Genomic DNA, 24,764 nt, shown 5'->3' with positions numbered 1-24,764 from the left:
TATTCCAGAAAGTATGGCAAAATAAATTCCTATTTCTTCACCAAATCAAGTGCTCAGTACGTATAACCTTTTAATTCCATATGACCTTGTAATTCTGTACCCTCTGTGAGCCTATTGCTTATCTACAGAATGGGATAATAACTACTTCTCTGGGTTGTTATGATAATTGCATTATACAACATATGAAAAGGGTAGTGAACAGTGCCTGGCAATGAGTAGCTATCAAATTGTTATTAAATCAATTAATATATTATGCATATAATTCAGCATTTTGAAATATGACTTTGGAACATCTTATAATCTGATGTAGAAATTGATTTTAAAAATGAATTAAATCTCAGATACAATGCAGCTGCTTATCGGATCCCTTTGATAGCTTCCCCAATATTGATCAAAATTATATAGACCTCTTAAGAGCATGCTTCCTTTGCCACATCCTACCTTACATCCCTCCTTTTGTGTTACACTAATTTCTCTCTCAAAGCAGAGCATTTTGATATAGCTGTGTTTCACATGACCGTTTTGAGAGGCATATTGACATAACCACATCCAAATAATCCTATCAAATATAAAATCAGTTTTTTCTTCTTCCAAGGATTGTTTATCTTATGAGACATTTCTGAATCTAGTTCTGTCTCTACCACTGAGACTGCATGATTCCTTCTCTCCTACTTTACTTATATTTGAATTGATTTTTTATTAAATGTATTCCTTTTACAGTCATAAAAACCGTAAGTATTTTAAAAAATTCATACAACTGAGTTAATCTCCAAGGGAGAGGTGATTTTTGTCCCCCCCAAACTATTGTTATGAAAGAGTGCTGCCTCATAATTTATGAGCACCATTGTGGAAATTGTTAAAGGAATTGTTCTCAAAGCTCATCCCCAATGTCTTATGGGGTTAGCAAAATCAAGAAATCTACCAAAAATAAGCAGCCACTTAAAAAACATTTTCTGCAGGAAAACAGGACAAATTCCACAATTATAGTGCTAAGCCACTAGAGGTTAAAAGCATAACTGTTATAACTTTAAAAGATCAGATAATTTGACCATTCAGCAAACAAAATGAATTATGACTGATACTGATACTCTTTTGTGAGAAAAGCATATGTGATAAGCATGGGACTCCTAGTTCTATATCACCAGATGGTGCCAAACCCCAACCTCATCCTTTACGCCATTTCTGAGTTTGTTGTCATCTCATACCCTTCTGGCATATAGAGCAAGGATGGGGTGAGGCTCAAAGATAGGATGAGGATGATTACCTCACATACTGCTTGATTCAAAACAATCTGAATATTTAAACACTTTGCTGTTTAAACCCTGTCACATTCTCAAAATATCAGGTACCCTCTTCTTTTCTTTTCTGTATACTTGTTTCCTCTCTCTACCAAAACATCAAGTGGTAGATAGTTGTGCTACAGGACAAACTTTTATGTCTGTGTGTGTGCACATTGGTGGATGGAGATGGAGTGGAGAATGATGTATGCAGTTGATATAAGAGGCTGGGCATTATCTTCCTTGATTTTTCATTTTGATTGCCTGCTTCAATGTCATGAGACAAGTAAAAATTCTACAATTGTATTTTAGAATAACAAAGGATAACAAAATCCTTTTGTTAAAGGATTTTAAGATATTCCTAAATAATAAAGAATATCCATTTAAAATGGGTTTTCAAACCAAAAATTAATCCCTATTCAAAGATAATGTCTTGGAAAATGCAGTAGAAAAACCAGAACATCTGCAAAAGATACAATTTACTCGTGTCATTATGGGAAATATGTGACATATTTGAAGAGATATTTGTGTAAAAAACCGGCTCAATTTTTGCAAGTAAACTACCTGATTACAGTTATGTAGTAACAGACAAAGATTTGAGTGAGTAGATTGATGATAGAAAACATCAATATGGAACAAGCTGGTGGTATACTTTATAAGGCCATGTTGGCCATTGCATATCCTATACAACAGGCATATGTTAACACAGTATCAATAATTATGCATTTGTTGAGCCTCCATGAGCAATGTGTTTTTATAATATAATGGATGCAGACATTTTAATTCCTCACTATAGATGGCTTTCAGACTAGAGGGGACCATATGATATGCTGACATACAACTGATTGTAAAGAAGAACAGTCTTAAATATTGCTTTAAATAGATATTTAAATATTGTTAGTGCATAGATACGATATAATCTAGGTTAATCCAGAAAAGGTCTCTGAACCTTAAAAGATCAAATTTCTAGAAAAGGGTTTGGTTACTCGGTCTTATTTTTAAATCAGAGGTTTTGAAGACTGCTCAAGGAACCCTGTGATTTATATTATTTTCTAAGTCTAGAGAGAAAGAGTCCTGTCACAAGAAAAAGTCCATGAAGAAAGACTGACAGAGGCGTAGGTTGGATGGTACACTATAATGACTATTACACACCACTCATACAATTAGAAGATAGCAACCGTTCATTTCCATTTTGATCATCCTTATTTTTTTTCTAGGATATTTGTAGCTTATAAAATAGGATAACCTGATTAAATTTAGTCCCTTGAATCAAAAGGAATTCTAGATTATTTCCTTTTTAATTCTGGGAGAACTTAAGCCATCTGTTGCCTTGAAGCAGAGATATTTAGTAATCAGGCACAGCAGTAAGAAGATATTTGTCTAGGGATGCTATTAATTAACAAACTTGGAAAGCATTCTGCATTTCTTATCTTAAAGTCAAAGTACCCCTAACAAGTATATTGGACAATTAGATGAGAAAACCTGTCTTGGGTCAGATGCTCTTTATGTTCTGCTTTGGATAGTGCAGAAGAAAATATGAATAGGACGTGCTGGATCCAGTACCATGGGAGGAAAAAAGCAGCAAATAACAAGAATTATTAATTGTGAGATCTCAAATAAGAAAACTACAATATTTCTTACCTTATGGTATTTACGATTATTATGATAATCATAAAGTCTTATTATATTTTTACATAATCCTTTTTCACTTAAAAGTAACTCTCCTGGTTTTCCTTCTAATTAACTCCTAAATTTAAATTGGAAAATTTGAGCAACAAATTTTTTTTAAAGATTTTATTTATTTATTTCACAGAGATCACAAATAGGTACTTCTCTTCTCACAAGACAAACAGGCAGAGGGAGAGGAAAATGCTCCCTGCTGAGCAGAGGGCCTGATGTAGGGCTCTATCCCAGGACCCTGGGATCATGACCTGAGCCGAAGGCAGAGGCTTTAACCCACTGAGCCACCCAGGTGCCCATGAGCAACAAATTTTGAAAGAATTAAAAATACATGGGTTTTTTTTGTTTCTGTTTAAATCAACTTTATTTAGGTGTAATTACCATACAATAAAATGTACCATAATTTTAGTGCATACTTTGAAGAGTTTTGACAAATATATATACCCATAGAATCACCACCACTACTCAAGACTTAGGATGTTTTCATCACCACTTAAGATTGATCCTCTTTTGCTCCTTTCTAGTCGATTCTCCCTGTCCCCAGTCTCAGAGAATCACTGATCTGCTTTCTGTCACTATAAATTAGATTTGTCTTTTCCAGAATTTCATATTAGTCATATCATATACTACTCTTTTGTTTATGACTTATTTCCACTTAGAAGGAGGGTTTGTTGTTTGTTTTTTTAAAACCATCTTTATTAAGATATAATTGACAAATAAAAATTGTTTACATTTAAGGTATGCAACTTGATATTTGATGTATGGATACATTGTGAAGTAATTGCCACAAGCTACTTATCATACCCATCACCTCACATAGCGACCATTTTATGTTATTTTATTTTATTGTGGTGAGAACACTTAAGATCTACCATCTAAGCAAATTTCAAGTATACAATACAGTATTTTTAACTGTACTCACATAACTGTCCATCAGGCCTCTGGAATTTATTCATCTTGTATAACTGATTGTACTCTTTGACCAGTATTACCCATTTCCTCTTTCCCCTAGCTTCTTTATTTTTTCCCTCCAGCTTCTGTCAACTACCATTCCACCTTCTGCTTCCATGAGTTTAACTATTTGAGATTCCACATATAAAAGTGAGATTTTGCAGTATTTATCTATCTGTGTCTGGCTTATTTCACCTAGCTGAATCTCCTCCAGATTCATCCATCTTGTTGCAAATGGCAGGAATTTTTGCTTTTTTTAAGGCAGAATGACATTCCATTATGCGTGTGTGTACGTATGCATACATATATACTCATTTTCTTTATCCATTCGTCTATCAACAGATTGTTTCCATATCTTGAAATAATGTTAATAATGCTGCAGTGAACATGGGAGTGCAGATATCTCTTTGTGATTCTGATTTCTTTTCTTTGGATATATACCCAGATGTGGGACTACTGGATCATAGGGTAGTTCTGTTTTTAATATTTTGAGGAGCCCCCATACTGTTTTCCATAGGGGCTGCACCAATTTATATTCCCACCAACAGAGCACAAGGGTTCCGTTTTCTCCACATCCTTGTCAACACTTCTTAGCTCCTGTCTTTTTGGTAACAGCCATCCTAACAGGTGTGAGATGATACCTCATAATTTTGATTTACATTTTCCTGATGACTAGTGATGTTGAGCACATTTTCATATATCTGCTGGCCATTTTTATGTCTTTGAAGACATTTAGGTCCTTTTCCCATTTTTTAATCAGGTAGTGTTTTTGTTTGTTTTGGTTTGGTTTTGGTTTTGGTTTTGGTTTTTTGCTATTGAGTTTTGTTAACTCCTCATATATTTTGGATATTAACTCTTTATTGGATAGATGGTTTGCAAATATTTTCTTCCATTCCGTAGGTTGTCTTTTCATTTTGTTGTGCTCCGGTCCTCATATGCCTCCAGGATATATAAGAAAGCTGAGAATATTCAATCTAGACTTTAAGCAGACCTGTGTTTGAATCCCAGCTCTTTCATTGACTATCATTTTACTTTTGGCAAGTTATTTAACCACCATAATCATTGCTTCCTCAATTCAGAGTTAATGAGAGTACTTTGTGGATATGATTATTGCAGGATTGAATGAGATAATGTGCATAAAGTGCTTTTTTTTTTTTGGAGGGTATGTCTTCTGGACTCTCCCAGTGTGGGTGAGTAAATCTTTTTTTTTTAATTAACATATAATGTATTATTTGTTTCAGGGGTACAGGTCTGTGATTCATCAGTCTTACACAATTCACAGTACTCACCATAGCACATACCCTCCCCAATGTCCATCACCCAGCCACCCAATTCCCCCCACCCCAGCAACCCTCAGTTTGTTTCCTGAGATTCAGAGTCTCTTATGGTTTGTCTCCCTCCCCAATCCCATCTTGTTACATTTTCCCCTCCTTCTCCCCCATGACCCCCCTGCCTCTCAAATTCCTCATATCAGAGAGATCATATGATAATTGTCTTTCTCTGATTACTTATTTTGCTCAGCATAATACCCTCTAGTTCCATCCATGTCATTGCAAATGGCAAGATTTCATTTCTTTTGATGGCTGCGTAGTGTTCCATTGTATATATCTACCACATCTTCTTTATTCATCTTTTGATGGACACCTAGGTTCTTTCCATAGTTTGGCTATTGTGGACATGGCTGCTATAAACATTTGGGTGCACGTGCCCCTTCGGATCACTACATTTGTATCTTTAGGGTAAATACGCAGTAGTTGTGATTGCTGGGTCATAGGGTAGTTCTATTTTCAACTTTTTGAGGAACCTCTATACTATTTTCCAGAGTGGCTTGCATTCCTACCAGCAGTGTAGGAGGGTTCTGCAGTGACTGCCACATAGAAGGTTCCCACAAATGTTGGTCCTTTTCTTATTCTCTTTGATCCTTCTATCAGTTAGCTTTATTCTCAAGTAAACTTTTATACCTCCTATCCTTCCCCAGTCCAAACTATCCTATGTACTACAATCATAGCACTCTCCTAAAAATACTTTTGGATCTTGCTGTGCTCTGCCAGTCTCCAATGGCACTGTATTACCTACTGGCTAAAGTTTTAACTTCTTAGCCCAATATTCAAGGCCCTCCACAATCTGACCCTAGCTATTTCCTCCCTATCATTCTACATGAACTTTTTTACTCAAGCTCAATTAGTAGACACCATTGTTTCTCTAAGAGGTTGGAGGGCTTGTTTTTTAAGGATAAGAAGGTTTGGTATTGTGGGGAAGACTGATGGGGGGATGATGGTGGTGCTGATAGTATTTCAGAGGAGGGCACGATCAGAGAAAACATTTCTTTTTTCCTCTATTCCCCTTCCATTAGAATAGCCTTCCATGAAATAGGCCCAGATTATCTTAGTTAGGAGTGTTTCTTTAAAAGACCCACAACTCTGAAAAATATTACCCTAGGAATGAAGACTATACTGACCTTCTCAATGAATTTATCACAAATAGAGAAAGTAGACATGAAAACAAATAATTTTTAAAATTGTAATGTTGTGATACTGCCTTTCTGGGTGTATGTATATGTGTATATATGTATTTTCTGTAAAAACATGAAGGGAAGAGTGGCAAATAGATATAGGTAACCATTCATTCATTATGAAGGTAACATTTGAGTGTGAACTCGAAGTGTGTAAAATTTCAAGGTGAAAAAGAGCATTGAGTAATGGTAAGAAGGCAAGACATTTGAGATACAGGGAACAGAAGATGCCGAAGGATAGAGATATGAAAGCGTTTGATGTGTTTAGGGAATCACACAAAGTCTAATGAGGCTTCAGCAAAGGACCAGGATGGGGAGGAGTAGAAAACAATAAGAAATAGGCTCTGGAGTTAACTTTGAGCCAGCTTGTGGATTATATTATATTACAACAATAACCAAATTATAATTTATTGAACACCTATTATATGCTAGGCACAGTGTAAAATCCTGTGTATTAATTGCCTTTTAAAAGATTTCTATCAGGGCGCCTGGGTGGCTCAGTGGGTTAAGCCTCTGCCTTCGGCTCAGGTCATGATCTCGGGGTCCTGGGATCGAGTCCTGCATCGGGCTCTCTGCTCAGCGGTGAGCCTGCTTCCCTCTCTCTCTCTGCCTGCTTCTCTGCCTACTTGTGGTCTCTCTCTGTCATAAAATAAATAAAATCTTTAAAAAAAAAATAAATAAATAAAAGATTTCTATCAACCATATGATGCACAAGAAATATTATGATCCCCATTTTATAGATAAGGAAACTGAGGCAGAGATTAAGTAATTGCCCAAGGTTACCAGTTGGAAACAGTAGAGCCAGGACTCAAACCTATGTCTGTGTAACCACAGAATCCACAAACAGGAATGAATGAGGTAATGATGGTAATGAGGTGTATATAGAGCAGAGGGTGTAGACTCTCAGGCATCCTCTTAGGTAGAAAGTATTAGTGTGGCTTGATGACAGGTGTGGTGTTTAGGGATGAAGTAGAGTGAGGCATGGAGAATAACTCTAAGGTTTCTAACTGGGGACATATGGTTTGGGGGATATGGTAAACCCATTTGCAGAGATGGGGAATTTAGGAGGGAGAGGATTGATAGAGGGCATTATGAGCAAACTTCAGGATCTTCCAATAGACTGAAGGTAGTCACTAGACAGTTATAAATACACTTCAGGAGGTCAGAACTGGACATAATAGATCTGGAACCATCAGGATAATGGCAGTAATAGGAGGTTTAATCATGGATAAAATTGCTCAGGGGGAATGTCTAAAGGTTAAAAAAGAAGAGCACCAAGGATGGAATGCCTCCTTTCTTTGAGATTTTTTTTTTTATCATTTCCTTGTTAAAATAGCATAAGTTTCCTAGTGTTATGTAAGGGGTGTTGTTTTTGTTGTGTGGTTTTATTTTGTTTTAACCTCTCTGATATCTTTTGGACTATCAGCTACTTGAGAATGGAGACCTCTCTGGTTAATTTTGACAAGCTAACTGCTAACCAGCATTTAGCAGAGCCTTGTGCCTAAGTGTGAATTCATTCTATTGGATTGTCCTAGAACATGGAATTGTGTTATGGATGGGCCTCTGAGAAACTATGAAAGAGGTGCTTTTTGGAGCTGTCAACTAGGAGCCAGAGAGAGCTATGCAGCAGGAGCAGTAGCGCCAAGAAGTTCTTTACAGCTCTTGTATTACCAAGGCTTGGGCTATTTCCCTCATTTAAAGGTGGAAGTAAGTATTCTCCAGCATGGCATTTGATAGAACTTAGTGGAGGCAGAGAAGAAGTCCTTCCACTAGAGCTTTCATGTTCTAAAGAAAACTTCCCGATTGTAGTAAATGACAAACCCAGTTTTTTATTTGTTTTCAAATTTAGGAAAAATATTTCAATAATGCATCACAATGCAACTGTTTAAATAAACTATTCTTTGATTAATCTGGGAATGGAGAAGACACAGGCACCAGATAAAGACTACAATTATTATTTCATTGTTGCTAAAAGACAAAATCGATACTTGATTACTCTGAATTAGTATATCCAGCCATGCAGATCTTTAACCTCAGATTAACTAAATGTAGGACCGTGACCCAACCTACAACATAACATTTAGAAATAGAGAATTAACTGAAGCAAAGCTTATTTATAAAGCATGGAGTTGCACTGATGCCCAAGCTAGTTTTGTGACTATCGTTCTGTCTAAAATAGTTGCAAAATTATAGAAAGCAAAATTTTAACTAATTAGCATTTCTGTGATCCTTCCCCTTTCCCCTGTCTTTACTCCCCATTTTATAACACAGCTCATGAATGAGATCTTCTACCCACAGTGGTACTTTTGCATCGTAGTAAAGGTTGTTTCTTTTGTTCATATTCCAAATAGTTTTACAAATTGTCATTTCTTGTATTTCTAATTATTCATTAAATCATTCAAAATGTAACAATTATGCATTTCATACCTGCTCTGTGTCAGGTAGTAGAGTAGTGTACCAGGTCTTGGAGCTATCGTGGTAAGGAAAACTGTCAAGGCCCCTGTCTGTATATCGCCAGAACTGGGGGATCAGGTTGGAAAAGAATTCCTCCTGAAATGAAAGACAACACGAATCTTCCTAGAGTAGAAGTGCAATTTTTTGCAGTAGAAGCCCAGTGACAGATGCATGAAGGTGCAGCTGTTGAGGTGGGGATATGTCTAAATGGAAGACAAGGAAATGTCCCCCAGAAGGCATCCATCTCAAAAGGAATTCATGGGAGATACCCTGTAATATCACTAATTTCAGCCTGTGCTTCAGGAGATGTCATGATGATGGAAGATTTTCCTGTCTGAGAAAATTTTGAAATAGAGCAGTTTGAGTTCTCTGGTTTTTACACGTGTCCAAGGGACAGAGACTATGTGTTGCGGGCATTGAGTCCTTAGGAAGGCAGTCTTTGTAGTGCAATGTGGATAATGTTTTGGATTCCAACTGAGTGAGGGTAAAACTATGTATAGAACTCTCTAGTTCCCCATTCTTAGAGTCTGTGTGCCCCAAACTGCCTTTGTATTGCCAAAAGTAACTTCTTCTATTTGTCCTATGCTCACAAATTAGATATACTAATATATCTAATTCAGTCATCAACCAAACCTACAAGGTAGGTTTTATTCTGTCAAAGATTATGAAACTAAGGCCCATTGGAGATGCCCTCAGAAAAATATCAATCTTCACATAAAATGTAAGGAAATGAACAAATGTGGTGAATATCTTGGAAATGGAGCCAACAGGATTATTTTTATAGATTTGGTGTGGAAGATAAATAATATAGCTTCTTTATCATTGCTAGTGACAGAAATTGAATTAATTAAGGTTAGTCTATAGTTGTTGCTAAAAAGCAACTATTAATTCTTCAAACACATTGCTGTACTTAGGTCTCCAGCAACTAAAATAAAAACTTTTAGAAAGGCTTTTCCTTTTCTTTCTTTTTTTTTCTTTCTAGTTATTTTATCCTTGAGGTAGCTGTAGATTAAGTCATCTAATTATGAATATTCTGTTTGCTGATATTAGGTATGGGGCTTACTAATGTAAAACATTTTTAATGTGAGGAAATTGGTTCTTTCCTTTAGAGGGTCAGGAGATTTGGTTGGGAATTGAGGGACCTGGACCTTCGAAATGGGAAAAGACACTCTTACTAATGAAGAGTAGACTCCAGCTATACAGTGACAGATGGATCCAAGGAGGTCCAAACCTTTGTGAAGGACATTTGACAATATATTAGATGGAAGGATGGAGTTAGAGATCTCACTTTTCCTAGACTTTTGTAATCAATGATATGCTACATGTGAATCACTTTCCTTTCACAGAGTTGTTCTTCTTAAGGAAAATTTTGGAAATAACTGGGAAAGAGGAATTGAACTCCGATTTGTACACCTCTTACAGTGTGCCAGGAATTGTGGCGAGATTTTTCTGGATGTTATCTCATCCACTTTCCACAAAAACATTGGGAAGAAGTATTAAGCCCTTTTCACAGATGAAAGGATGCCACTGAACCTTAAAAAGGTTAAGTAACTTACTCAAGGGACAAAGCTGGTAAGAGGAAGATTCAAGATTCAAAGTCAGGTGACTCCATAGCCTACCTTCTCTTTGCACTACAGACTTAATGGTGACATGAAAGAACTGACTTAGTTAAAACTGCCAATTTACTTGCGTTTTTAAAATGTGTGTCATAACCAAGCTTCTGACTGTGGTTAAATTTTAATTTTACATTAAGCATGACTGACCTCCCTAACCATGGAAATCGGATGGTTATGGAAAGATGTTTCAGTGGACCACATTATATGGTACCTCATTTTGCTGTCAGGCTTAGGAGAGAAATCCCCCTTAATTAATAATCATGGTTTGGGTCTTCTGTTTTCTGTCAGAATCTAAAGGGTTATAATGAAAATAGAGCCCTAAAAATGTGAAAGAAATCATACATTGGGTCAAAGAGAACTCCAAACACTACCTAGCTTGGGAATCATGGCACGTGATTATGTACCATGGTACCATTAAGTCCTGCAGTGTTAGCTCCAAATGAGGACAAAACGGGACTAGAAATGTCTTCAGCTTTCATGATGAATTTCTAATATTGAAATCAAATCAACTCAGGATACCATTTTATAGTATCTATGTCAAAAAGAAAATTATTAGGGCTAGGAGAATCTGGGAAAAGCCAATAAACACTGAAAAAGAAATCTTTATAATTGGATTTGTAAAATTCAGAGTGTATAAATTCAACATAAATACCTACTTTTTGCATTAGAGTTGTAAAATTTTTTATTACAAAGAAAAATATATTTTAATGTCAAGTCTGCTACCTCAGTAAGAATAATTTGTTGAGAGTCAAAATTTGGATTTAAAAATAATTTCAAATTACAATTATTTTTATCATGGACATTCGTTAATTTGTTTCTTATACTTAAGGAGAATTTATTTCAGCAGAATTTTCCTTACTATTTTGGCTTAAGTTTCCATCTCTAGGACATAATCTTGCAAGATCACCTCTCACCCTTATCTCTTGGTGACTGGATACTGAGACAGAACATTATGAACTTGATCTGACAACTTAATAAGATGTAATAAGACCTGAAATAGGGGCAGTGCCCTCTCAACTGAGAAGTTCTAGATAGGCACAGAATCTTTTCAAGGATATGTCTAACTAAATTCCATTTAAGACTTCCCTTTAAAGCATTAAATGTCTTTTCCTGTTTCAAACTAGGATGTGATCAGTTGGAATATTGGTGAGGAACAGGTCATTAGCGAAAACTCCAATGAAGACAATTGGCTTTGGGTTTGATTTTCCTGTTTTTGCTGTTAGCTTAGCACCAGATGGTGCCCTAGTGAGTTCTGTATAAATAATACAATCATAGGGTTGAGTGATTCTCTAGCAGTCACAGACTTAAGCAGAAAATAGCACTTGTCTTTCCACATAAGCCCATGTAGATTCTCTTATTGCTGAATTGTTCTTATGCGGCTCTAACCTTAAATTGTTGTTATGGTTGGTGGGTGTTTTTTTTTTTTTTCTGTTTCTTTATTGGGCAAGCAAGCAGCCAAATCCTCACTGTGTCCCACAGGGAAAGGCTACTGAATTTGAGGCTCTTTAGCTCACATATCCATCTATGGCAGAGAGGAGGAGAGGCAAAGAAGCAAAATCTCTGTACTCCCTCTATCGTTCCTAAAAGGGAAGTGTGGCCCCAAAACTCCCTTGACAGTTGGTGCACATTAGGGGGTGATGGAACTGGCTTTGCTTACAGAAGCCCTGTGGCAACCCCTTACAGGCTTTCAAGGTCCAGCTCAACTGCCAACTTCAGCCCATCATGCTCAGTGATCTTTCCTCTTTTTCTGAGTTTATATGACAGTTACGGTTTGCACCTCAAGATCTAGCTCTTCATTATATACTATTTGGTATTATACTTGCCTTGCATCTCTGCCTTTGGATGTAAGTCTTGTCTTACGTATAGGATTCTAAGCTCAAATCTATTTTCTTACAATCTGAACTACTTAAGACAGAATTGTGCATTTAATAACTGTTGTTGACTTGATAACACATGTGTGGGTCACAGCTCCCACACATAGGAGCACAGTTTTAATGGTTAGCACCCCATTCAGGGAACTGAGTTTGTTCATTATGGCACAAAGTATTCCAGTTTCTTAAGAGTGATAAAGAAAATGAAAAGCCTCCCCCGCTCTTCCTTTTCTCTTTACTGTCTAGAAGATTTGACCCATATAGCAGCAAACCACAGAAAAGGTGATGAAGCACATTAGGGGAAAATAAGCAGAATCACTAAGAAACTTTTTTCTTTTGAAAGCTTTCTGTATTTTAACTTTGGAAGCACAAATAACCATATAATGTACCTAGCCTTCACATAGACCTGCAATAAAATTGACCCATTCAAGTGTCTTTCTCAGTGAGTTTGGGGTGCCATTTCCAAGTGATTGTTGCATTTCCAAGTGATTGTTGCTTCCTATATATTTGTTGTTTTGTGTGACCTCCCTTAATGTCATTAGGCTATTCAGATCAGGCTACTTAAACCAGTAATTTATTAAATATTCAAATGACCCAGTTCACATATTTTCCAAAATATTTTATGGTGTGCAGCAGAGTTCTTGAAGTGTGTCCTGTGGAATATTAGTATTCCATGAGTTATTAATAAATGCTTCTTGAAAACAAATTGGTTGTTTGGTTGTTAAGAGAAATGTTACATTCTCTATTTGTCTTTTGGAGCTTCACATAGCATATTAAAGACCCCAAGGAGTCCTGCAGCAAAAAGATTTGTTTAATTTGTTTAACTTGGCATTTAGCAAACATATTTGACCTTAAGAATAGGAATAATATTTAATGACTATTCTATGCCAGGTATACATTAGGTCACCAAATTTTTACAGTAAGATTCTAAATTGGGTGTTATTATCTGTACGTAGAGATGAGGAACTTAGGTTCAACTACATTTTTTAAAAAGATTTTATTTATTTATTTGAGAGATTGAGAGAGAGAGAGCGTGAGAGACAGAGATCATGAGTAGGGGAGACGGGCAGAGGGAGAAGCAGGCTCCCCGCCAAGCAGGAGCCTGATGCAGGACTCCATCTCAGCAGGAGCTGAGCTGAAGGCAGGTGCTTAACCGACTGAACCACCCAGGTGCTCAGGTTCCACTATGTTAAGGGGTTTGTTCCATGTCATACAGTGACAGATTTTTGTAGGGTGAGTTCTTACATTGACCCTGCCACCAATTTTGAATAGGTATGTCAATCTTAATTTCCTTATCTGTGAGTTACATTAAAATAATAATGTTGGTTTGAAGATGAAAGGAGTTGAATTTACATTACTGTATTTTGAAGAAAGAAAATTATGACACAAGTAGCATTTGTACTTTACAAAAATAGAAGGAGGAGGAAGAGGGCAACAATTAGTCCCAGGAAATAACATGTTCACTCATAATGTATAATGCTAAGTGCTAGATTTTTAAAAGCAAAAGCAAACCAAAAAATAGTAGCTGCCCCGAATGCTCACCAGAACATATACATTGTCATTTGTAAGTATGTGTATTTGGGGCTTAGTCAGACTCTCAGACTCATGGGTTGATCAAATTGGGTAGTATGGCATTAAGGCCCCCAGTGGCCCTGTTGGGAAATGTTAAGACTAGAAATACATTATGACTAGATATTGCAACTTTGGTCCTTAACTGCAACTTTCCTTGCTTCTATGGCTATAAGCCAGAAGCTGAGCTTCTTTCAATTTATTTTTGTGTCATTCATTAAATAGGCATTACATAAACCACTTGTGGCTCTACCTTTTCACCCCACCAGTTCCACCATATGGTATCTGATTCTTAGGACACCATTGTCTCAACTTGTCAGATTTACCATATGAGGCAAACCCATTTATTCTTGCCCCTTGCAAGCTTAGTTTTGAGTGATTTTGATGCAGATATCTTTTCTCCTTGATTTTTGAGTCTTTATATAACATTGTTCTACCTGTAAATTCCACAAATAAACAAACAACACAGTATTTAATGTAATACACAGTTCCTTTTCTCTCTAGACTTACTCTACATTCTAACCTGAATGTAGTGATGGGTCTATGACAACAAGGAAAAGGACTACTAATTAGACGTCTACCTTGCCAAATTGGAAACTGATTTTCTCGTTACCTAAGTTGAACTGAATCCCGTTTTCAATCTAGAAGTAATTACCAAGGCAGTGCACAACTGAACTGGGGCAGACTTCATTTTGCATTCTGCCTCCCTCAACTATCATTAGCTGATATCATAAATATTGATATATAGTATAATACTCCACCAAGATTATTAAAAGAATAATTTAGAAGTCCATAGTGGTTTTATCATCCAGGGTTCTACCATTCTCAAAAGTGTGAGGAGTGTTTCCATGGTTTTCCTACATTTTGTATTTATGAGTTGTTTATGGCTCTGACATTATTTTATGCCAGAATTCATTAACCTTTAAAAAGTTTCTGATATGGTTAGGTGCTATTGTCACCTCTGGTTTCTAGACACACAGAATGCATCCTAAAAAGAGGAGGTGGAACTGACAGCATTCAGATTCACTGGAATCTGCTTTCTTTGGCCACTTGGTCTCTGAGGTGTATGCTGGATGTACTGGAGAGGGCAAAACTGCCTTTGATGTGATGACATTACTGTTCCTTTGTTAGAGCCCCAAATTACAAGCTTCTTTCTCTGAGAACTGTGATTTCTTGAATGGTGTGCATCCATATCTTTACTGCAAAGAATAGGAGAGAAATAATACCACTCTTTAAAGAATGATTTCAAAATATAAAAAAGGGTAATTACCATGGAATCTGTGCATAACCTTAACGAGTTTGTATTCTGATAAAAGCATTGCTCTGAAGCAACTCCATGGGTAGATTAATGCTACTGTCTGTGGTCTGCTCAATAGAGCTTATGGGACTGAATGGGATGGACAATAAAAAACAAATGGACAGACATAAAAACAGAAACCTCTTCCACTTCTTTCTAAACCCTCTGGTCTTTCTGTAGCTCAAAAGATGAAGCAAGTATCAGAAGTACTTATTAACACTTTTTTAAATAGTGAGGCTTCTGCTGCTTAGTAGTGACTTAGGAAGGACTAAGGCCGAAGTTAGGTCTTTTTTTTTTTTTTTAACATTGATTCTGGTCTGAAATAAATGTTCATGTCCTTGGTATAATTTGCTGGTGGTTGTTTGTTCATTATTTTCTTTATATATTAAATAGGAAGTCCTTTGGTCTCCTTCAAGTTCTGGATGGGCTAATTAGCCATTTTGTAAACCAATATAGTACAGTATTTCATCTGGATAAATTAATTTATAGTCTTGCATTGAAATGTAATTAAAATGTTGTTGCAACTAGTTTTTAGTCCCTAATCAGCAATTGCTGTTACTCTGTACATGAATTGGATGGTAAATTTCATTAGCTTGTTTTCCTGGGCAAAAGATAGTGTCTAATCAGAGTCTCTGATCCACAGAGCTGCAGAACAAACCCTTGACTTGAGCTTGCTAATAAGCAAAAGTTGTTTATGCCCTATTTTAAAGATACAAGGATGAAGATGCTCCTTTTTGTTTTGATAATGTATTTTTCATTTCCTTGACATTGTCTATATGCTTGATAATACCTGCCTTATGAGCTTGAAAAAATAAAGCTCTTTTTTGCTACAATTTAAGCCAACATTCATTTATTTTGTTCTTCCTTTGTAAATGCCAGGTACAAGTCCAATCAATTCATCAGTTCATAGCCCACACTATTGAAAGGTAAACTTTAGCATTGAAGCTTATCCGTTCACTCCATTTATTGTCACTCAACAAATATTTATGTGTGACTACACTGTTCAAGGTATTCTGCTTAAATAGACCCTATGTTTGTTTTTTTTTTTGCAAACATAATACAGTTTAAGTTTAAAATCTGATGTTAGTCAAATTAAAATTTTAAAATATCAGATTTTTAGCAGAATGAAACCAGATTGGTGACAGTATTTATCAGGAAGCATATTGCATCTTCACGACTTTAATACTTAGTACCTAATTGTGTAAAGAGCAACGTATTTGCTGAATTAGTGACTTTTTTGGAAATTTAAATTGCTTGACTAGTAGCCCTTTAAGAAAACACTGAAAAAATCTTCTGTAATGGTCTGTGCAATCATGTGATTCCCCACCACTAAGCTTTATTTCCTGGGAAGGCATGTTACCTCAGGATCAAAATAAGAAATACTGTACTATGTTTCTGTTACAGACCTCAAATTTTAACACATTTAGTAAATTCAATTGAATGAATTAAAAATCAGTGGGGCTTTTTGGTTGCCAAAGGTTATTTAGACTTTTTGGTAACACCTTAAATGAAAGTTTTTAAAATGCTAGTGTTGCTGTTCAACATTGCTTGAATTTGTAGAAATGAGGTTTTGCGATTGTTTCTACAAACACACACACATACATGTGAACACACACACACACATACACACACCAATTAATACCACAGTTGAAAAAAGAAGGTTGGGTCTAGGGGCACCTAGCTGGCTCAGTAGGTGGAGATGTGACTCTTAACCTCGAGGTTGTGAGTTCAAGCCCCACATTGGATACAGAGATTACTTAAAAATGAACTGTTTTAGGGGCGCATGGGTGGCTCAGTCCATTGGGCATCTGCCTTCCTCTCAGATCATGATCCCAGGGTCCTGGGATGGAGCCCTGCATTGGACTCCCTGCTCGCCCAGAAGCATGCTTATCCCTCTCCCACTCCCCCTGCTTGTGTTCCTGCTCTCACTGTCTCTCTCTCTCTCTCTCTCTCAAATAAATAAAATCTTTAAAAAAAAAACAAACTCTTTTAGAAAAAAAAAAAAGTTTGGTTCTAGTCAGAACTAGTAGACACAGCATAGTTAATGAATCCATTTGTGTAATTCAAAGTATACCTTCCTGATTGGTAGGGGATAGGCCAGCAAATGATCCAGAGAGGGGTAAATTAAGAGCAGAAAATAGCCTCTCACTGAGAGGTGTTCTCAGACATCAGATCACAACTCTCAGTACCAGAAGCCCAGTCCTCAGTGGGTAGGTTTAGATGCATAGCCAGCTTTCTAACATGAGGGTATGAGGGTGGTGGTGGTTGGTGAGTGCCGAGGCAAGCCAGGCCTGGAGCTCAGGACTGCACTTTTCTGTGGTGGCTGAGCACACAAAACAGGATGCCACTCTTTGACCAGCTTCTCTGTGTCCTACCAGCCTCTCATTTTCACATTGCTATCTCTAACATCTTTTCACCAAATATTCAATCATCCTTCTGCCAATAGTTTATCATTAAAATAGTTGTAAAGACAGTCCCCCCAAAGCATGTGCTTGTTGGAAGGACTGTTTTTCCCAACACTCTGCTATTGTGGGAATTCTCTAGAGAAGTTTCCCTCACTAGATGCTCTGCTCCAGGTGTCATAGGCAATTAGGGCTATTTATTAGGTTCAGTTAATCAAGTAGCATAGACTCCCAAGAATAGGAGGAAACCTTATGGTCAATGAGGCCAGCATTTATCTGATGTTTGGATCACCTCTGTTTTTCAAGAGTCACAAGTAACTGCCTCCTGAGATAGCCTTTATTCAGTATTTCCTCAGGGGTGTTTTCTTTAATGCCAGTCCTAAAAGGTACTTTTCAAAAAGAAGTGGTCCATGGTCAGATAAATTTGAGAAGCAATGGTTAATTACCATTTAGGCTCTGAGTATATTCCTACGGAAAATAGGCTTGATTAAATTAACCTGGAGTTTCCTTCAGGTGATTTTGTCATGAAACCTCCTCCTCCCACATAACACATTTTAATATCCCATTCTACAGAAAATGATTCAGTATATGTTTTTTCAGATAATACATATTTATTAAAATAACTTAAAATAGCATTGACTATTTGGACTCCTATCAAGCTGACCTTTGACTCCATGAGTCTTATTCTTTAGTACAACTTGCTCTTTAGCCACATCTTCTTCATGTTTTGCTGTACTTGGTGTTTGGACTCAAGTGTTGGTCTACTTTTTTTTTTTTTTTTTTTTACATTCATCTTATTGGATCCAGCTCACTACTCCAGCTTGCCTTTTTGGATCCTGGTTCTGTCACCCTGCACGTTCATCAGTGGCATCCACTGATGTAGAGGGAGCATTCTTTCTACATATTTATTCAGTTTGTTGATAAGAAATGATCAACAGGACTGGGCAAGGTTGAGATCATTCCATAAACCACCATCCTGTGGTTCTGATCAGTAATCTCCCTAATTAGTAACAAATCCTTCAGAAGAGAGGTTCCTAATAGCTGGTGCCTCTAGTCTTTGTGGTTTGTAAACCTATTTTCTCCCTAAGTTTTTTCCAAAGCAAAACTGGTAATAATTTTGTTTCTAAATATAGTTACTCATCATCTCTTCATAAAACTGATGAAACCTCTTTTGAAGAAGTAATTTTAATCAAAATCCCACTTTATATTTTGCAGAAAATATTTTTAGGATTCCTTATAACACCCGTGGTGTCTTTCTGATGCCTGGATAATTTGGTTTGTGTGTGTGTGTGTGTGTTTTTTTACTGTATTTGTATTGTAATTTCCTATCTGGAGGAAAAGTCTCTTGAAATTGTATACACTAATTAGTGTGGTTTGTAAAATAATAGATACTTTTCAATGTGTGGGAGGTAAGGCTTTCAAATGCAGCATTTTAATATAATTGCTGTTTAAACATCATTTCACTTAAAAGACATGTATTCATTAATTTTTCTTATAACTGAATGTTTGGGGTGGCCTGTTGTTAATTAATCTCCACAGAAAGCAGAAAAAAGTCCAATGTATTTCCTAAACTTGCCCCAAACATCCTATTTCCCCCCCACACATCCTATTTTTAAAGTTGTTTATTTAGACTTATGTGCGTGTATTTGCAAAGGTTTAGCGCCTACTATTTATTTCCACTAAATAGAATTCTGGAGAAAATTTTTACTTTGTTTGCACATCACTAAGGTAGTATTACTGAGATTTTGAATTTGCTTTTTTGTATCAGAACATTGTTAGATTTTCATTATTAAGGTCGATTTAAGAAAGGAGTATGTCAGAGTCATAGAAACCTCAAGTTCTGAGACTGAAAAGACATGAGTTCATAATTGACAGCATGCCACTTTCTAGCTGAGATACCTTAAGTAAATTATTTAGTGTGTCTACACCTCAATCCCTCATTTGTAAAATCGAGATGAGGATGATGATGGATTATGTACCTCACAGGATTGCTTTGAAGATTACATGAAGAGCATTCAGATAAAGCACTTGTTACATTGCCTCACACACACGGAGAGATGGATAAATGATTATCAATCTCTTAAGTTTTATCTGTAAGCAAAACCCTTAAAATGTCCAGGAAAAGTTGGCATGTTGTAAATAAAACTTCTATTTGCATAGACTGGCAATCAAAACAGTTATCAAATCTGATGATGCCTGTTGGTTACATTATCTGACTCATCGTCATACAATATAGCAGTATTTTGGAATTCAGACTATTCCAGACAATCTGTTTAATATAACCACTGTCCAGTAGTACCCAAGACATATCTCCGTCATGGCGCTTAGCAGAGTGCACTGAAATGTAGATTGTAAGTAGGGTAAAAGGGTCTGCTGCCCTTGCATGGATCAGACACCACCCTGGCAGTCAGTCTGGAGGAAGAACAAAACAAAACAGTCCCTTTACAGCGCACATCCGACTGTTCTGAATTGTTAAAGTGGGAATAGGTCTCTTTAAGATCATTTAGGTTTAGGATGTGGTTCTGGATATTTTATTTCTCTATCAAAGCCAGCTAATTTGGTTAAAATTCTATTTTTCATTTCTCAGGAACAGCCTAAGTTACAAAAACATGGCAAGTGGTACTGTGGCTTGGAGTAAAATGTCTTTGGATGGAGTACACCCCTGTGTAATATTAAAAGGGCAATGAAATTTAGTGACTACCAATCCCATGTAAGGACCCAGAAGAAGAGACCAGTCAGCAGCCCAAGTTCTCTGGAGAGACGACCCAGAGAACAAATCTAATAGATGATATCAGGCTGTCAGCAGGATCTCAGGGTTGCTTGTGCAATTTGTTTTTTTGCATGAGGATGCCCTAATGAGGGGGCATGAGTTTGGGCTTGAAATCATAGCCTGCACTCCACTCACTGTGGGCCCTTTGTAGTTGTTCTGACTAAAGATGGCATCTTGTTGGAATTTTGCCTACCAGAGGGGGTGTTTTATTCTATTTTGCACAGAGGTACCTCATAAAGACTGCAGACCTGACAGTCAGTCTCCACTCAGCCTTTGTTTCTACCCCCGTATGCCTTCTGACTATACCTTGAAGGGACAGAACCCTTTCATACAGAATTGTCATATGGTAGGGACTGAGAAGGCATCACCTGGTCCCTCTTAGAACGATACTCTTGGTTCCTATGATATTGTGATTATATATATATCTATATATATAGATATATATAGTCATTCAGTTGACCAAGGCTTTCAAATGCAGCATTTTAATGTAATTGCCGTTTAAACATCATCTCATTTAAAAGACATGTATTCATTAATTTTTCTTATAACTGCATGCTTGGGGTGATCTCTTGTTAATTAATCTCCACACAAAGCCAAAAAAAAATCCAATGTATTTCACAAACTTACCCCAAACATCCTATTTTAAATGTAGCTTATTTATGTTTATGTGAGTATATTTGCAAAAGTTTAGCCCCAACTATATATCCACTAAATTGAATCTTATAACTTTTCAGATAACCAAAAATATATTTCTCATATATCTGGTTTTCATTCTTGGCTTCCTAGCTCACAGCTCCCAAAACTCTTGGAATTTCCTCAGTATTCAGAGTAGTAATGGTATCTTTTGTATGATAATGACATGACCTTCAGAAAACCCTAAGGGTGGTGGTTGGTTGCCAAGGGAACTGACCTTGTGATTAGAGGGTTGGAACTTTCAGTACCCCCAACCCCAACCTCCAGGGAGGGGAAAGGGGCTTAAGGTTGAATTAATTGCCAGTGGCCAAGGATTTAATCAGCCCTGACTGTGTAGGGAGTCCTCGGTAAAAATCCAAAAGGACAGGGTTCAGAGAGCTTCCAGGTTGGTGAACAAGAGAAGGTTCTAGGAGAGTAGTGTGCCTGGAGGACTAGGAAGCCCCTAACCCTTTTCCATTCCCCTGACCCGGTTTCTCTTCCATCCGGCTGCTCCTGAGGTACATCCTTTTATGGTAAACCAATGAACTAGTAAGTAAAATTTTTCGCTTGAGTTCTGTGAGCCACTCTAGCAAATTAACTGAACCCAAGGAAGAGGTCTTGGGAACCTCTAATCTATAACCAGTTGGTCAGAAGCACAGGTAACAACCTGGGCTTGTGACTGGTGTCTGGGTAGGGGCAGACAGTCCTATGGGACTGAGTCCTCAACCGGGAGAATCTGATGATATCTCTGGATAGATAGTGTCAGGATTGAGCTGAATTATAGGGCATTGAGCTGCTGTCCCTAGGATTGCTTGTTGGTGTGCAGACGCCCCCTCCTTGCCCCATGTTGGGAACTGAGTCTCACAATACCAGAAGAGTTCCGCAATATCTCTAGGAAGAGTACAAGGACCCACTTTGTGATAGGATGGAAAGAACTGAGACTTTGTAGTAAGAAATAAGAAAGCCCAGGATTTCTTTTTTTTTAATTAACATATAATGTATTATTAGCCCCAAGGGTACAGGTTTGTGAATTGCCAGGTTTATACACTTCACAGCACTCACCATAGCATACAACCTCCCCAATGTCCATAACCCAACCACCCTCTCCCTACTCCCCCTCCCCACAACCCTCGGTTTGTTTTGTGAGGTTAAGAGTCTCTTATGGTTTGCCTCCCTCCTGATCCCATCTTGTTTCATTTATTCCTTTCCTACTCCCCAAACCTCCCGTGTTGCCTCTCAACTTCCTCATATCAGGGAGATCATATGATAATTGTCTTTCTCTGATTGATTTATTTCGCTCAGCATAATACCCTCTAGTTCCATCCACATCATTGCAAATGACAAGATTTCATTTCTTTTGATGGCTGCATAGTATTCCATTGTGTGTGTATGTATGTGTGTGTGTATATGTATTATATATATATATATATATATATATATATATATATATATCACATCTTCTTTACCCATTCATCTGTTGATGGACAACTAGGTTCTTCCCACAGTTTGGCTGTTGTGGATATTGCTGCCGTAAACATTCAGGTGCACGTGCCCCTTTGGATCACTACATTTGTATCTTTAGGGTAAATATCCAGTAGTGCGATTGCTGGGTCATAGGGTAGCTCTATTTTCAACTTTTTGAGGAACCTCCATGCTGTTTTCCAGAGTGGCTGCACCAGCTGCATTCCCACCAACAGTGTAGGAGGGTTCCCCTTTCTCTGCATCCTCGTCAGCGTCTGTCATTTCCTGACTTGTTAATTTTAGCCATTCTGACTGGTGTGAGGTGGTGTCTCATTGTGGTTTTGATTTGTATTTCCCTGATGCTGAGTGATATGGAGAACTTTTTCATATGTCTGTTGGCCATCTGGATGTCTTCTTTGCAGAAATGTCTGTTCATGTCCTCTGCCCATTTCTTGATTAGATTATTTGTTCTTTGGGTGTTGAGTTTGATGAGTTCTTTACAGATTTCGGATACTAGCACTTTATCTGAGATGCCGTTTGCAAATATCTTCTTCCATTCTGTCAGTTGTCTTTTGGTTTTGTTAACTATTTCCTTTGCTGTGCAAAAGATTTTGATCTTGATGAAGTCCCAATAGTTCATTTTTGCCCTTGCTTATTCACAAATTACTACTTCTTTAGAGTACTTTACTAATATGAAAATATTTATTAATATTTACTAATTGCCCTTGCCCTTGCCCTTGCCTTTGGCGATGTTTCTAGGAAGAAGTTGCTGTGGCTGAGGTCAAAGAGGTTGCTGCCTGTGTTCTCCTCAAGGATTTTGATGGATTCCTTTCTCACATTGAGGTCCTTCATCCATTTTGAGTCTGTTTTTGTGTGTGGTGTTTGTATTTAAGGAAATGGTCCAGTTTTATTTTTCTGCATGTGGCTGTCCAATTTTCCCAACACCATTTGTTGAAGAGACTATCTTTTTTACATTGGATATTCTTTCCTCCTTTGTCAAAGATTAGCTGACCACAGAGTTGAGGGTCTATTTCTGGGGAAAGCCCAGGATTTCAATTCTAATTTTAACACTCACTGGCTTTGTGATCTTGATAAAGTTAATGAAAAATATGGGATATACATCATCAGATTGATTCTGTAATATTTTAAATGGTTACATATGTTGTGGATTTTCTTACATTTGAATGAAACTTGGCTTATGAGCATAAAGAAATGAATGACTTTTGAGACAAAGAAATGACTCCTCACTATTTTAAAGCAAAATAGTCATCCTGCCTACAATATTTACCCTAGGTAAAAATCTCCTCTGGTCCATGGGGACTGATAGAATATATGTATGATTCTTAAAATTGTGTGAATTCTTAAAATCAGAGAACCATCTCTACTCTAATGAATGCCTCTGGGATTTAGAGGAAGTGACTCTTCTTGCCGTAATCTGGCCCACTGGGGTTTGAGTTGTAGAGGAGAAATGCCCCACACCAGTACATTTTGAATAGCTTGAAATTTGAGAGCAGCAAACCAGATCACAGAATTCATTGTAATATCCACTTTGCCAGGCTTACAAGTGTACTTCAGAAATTGCTATGTGGCTTACAAGAATCCTATTATGCCAATGAAGGTTTTTTTTTCTTTAATTTCCCAAGTAGAAAGTCCTGTGGGGAAGGGCTCATTGCATATAGAATACACTTATCAGCCATAATATTCTAGGGTTTTTATTTACACAGGAGTCGGGAAAGTGAATTGGAGGCTCTAGGTAGCTTTCATTGATAGTATATGCTGTGTGTATAGATTCTGTAGTTGCTAGTCAGGCATTAAGTTGTTTAGCAGGAATCCTGAAGTGTAACCCAAGAAATACTAAGTACAAAATTAAACTCTGGTAATACCCTTATAACTCTTACTAGTCCCAGGAGTATGGGAAGAAGTCCTCCAGAAAATGATTTCCTTTCATGTAAATACTATCAGTAAACAACACTGAATCAGAGAATATTCTGTGTATTGTTTACTAGTCACTTTTATAATTTGATCTGTGGTTCACATTTATAATTCTGTTCCATATCAATACCTTATTATTTTCTGTTCCATATCTATACCTTGTTATTTCTTGTTATACATGTTATTTTCCTTGGGTCAGAATCCACATTAATTTGTGGTTTCTCAGGTTCACAAATTACTACTTCTTTAGAGTACTTTACTAATATGAAAATATTTACTAATATTTACTAATATGAAAAT

The 24,764-nt window shown here is 37.0% G+C and overlaps 1 protein-coding gene across 4 annotated transcripts in view; it reads left to right on the top strand.

Moving 5' to 3' along the window:
* Nucleotides 1-24,764, top strand: part of TENM1 (teneurin transmembrane protein 1) — a 764,948-nt gene that overhangs the window by 79,005 nt on the left and 661,179 nt on the right. The gene's annotated exons all lie outside the window — the stretch shown is intronic.

Source organism: Lontra canadensis, unplaced genomic scaffold, assembly GCF_010015895.1.
Source record: "Lontra canadensis isolate GAN:19392208 unplaced genomic scaffold, GSC_riverotter_1.0 scaffold81, whole genome shotgun sequence".
NCBI lineage: Eukaryota > Metazoa > Chordata > Mammalia > Carnivora > Mustelidae > Lontra > Lontra canadensis.
This window is presented reverse-complemented; position numbering and strand designations above follow the sequence as displayed.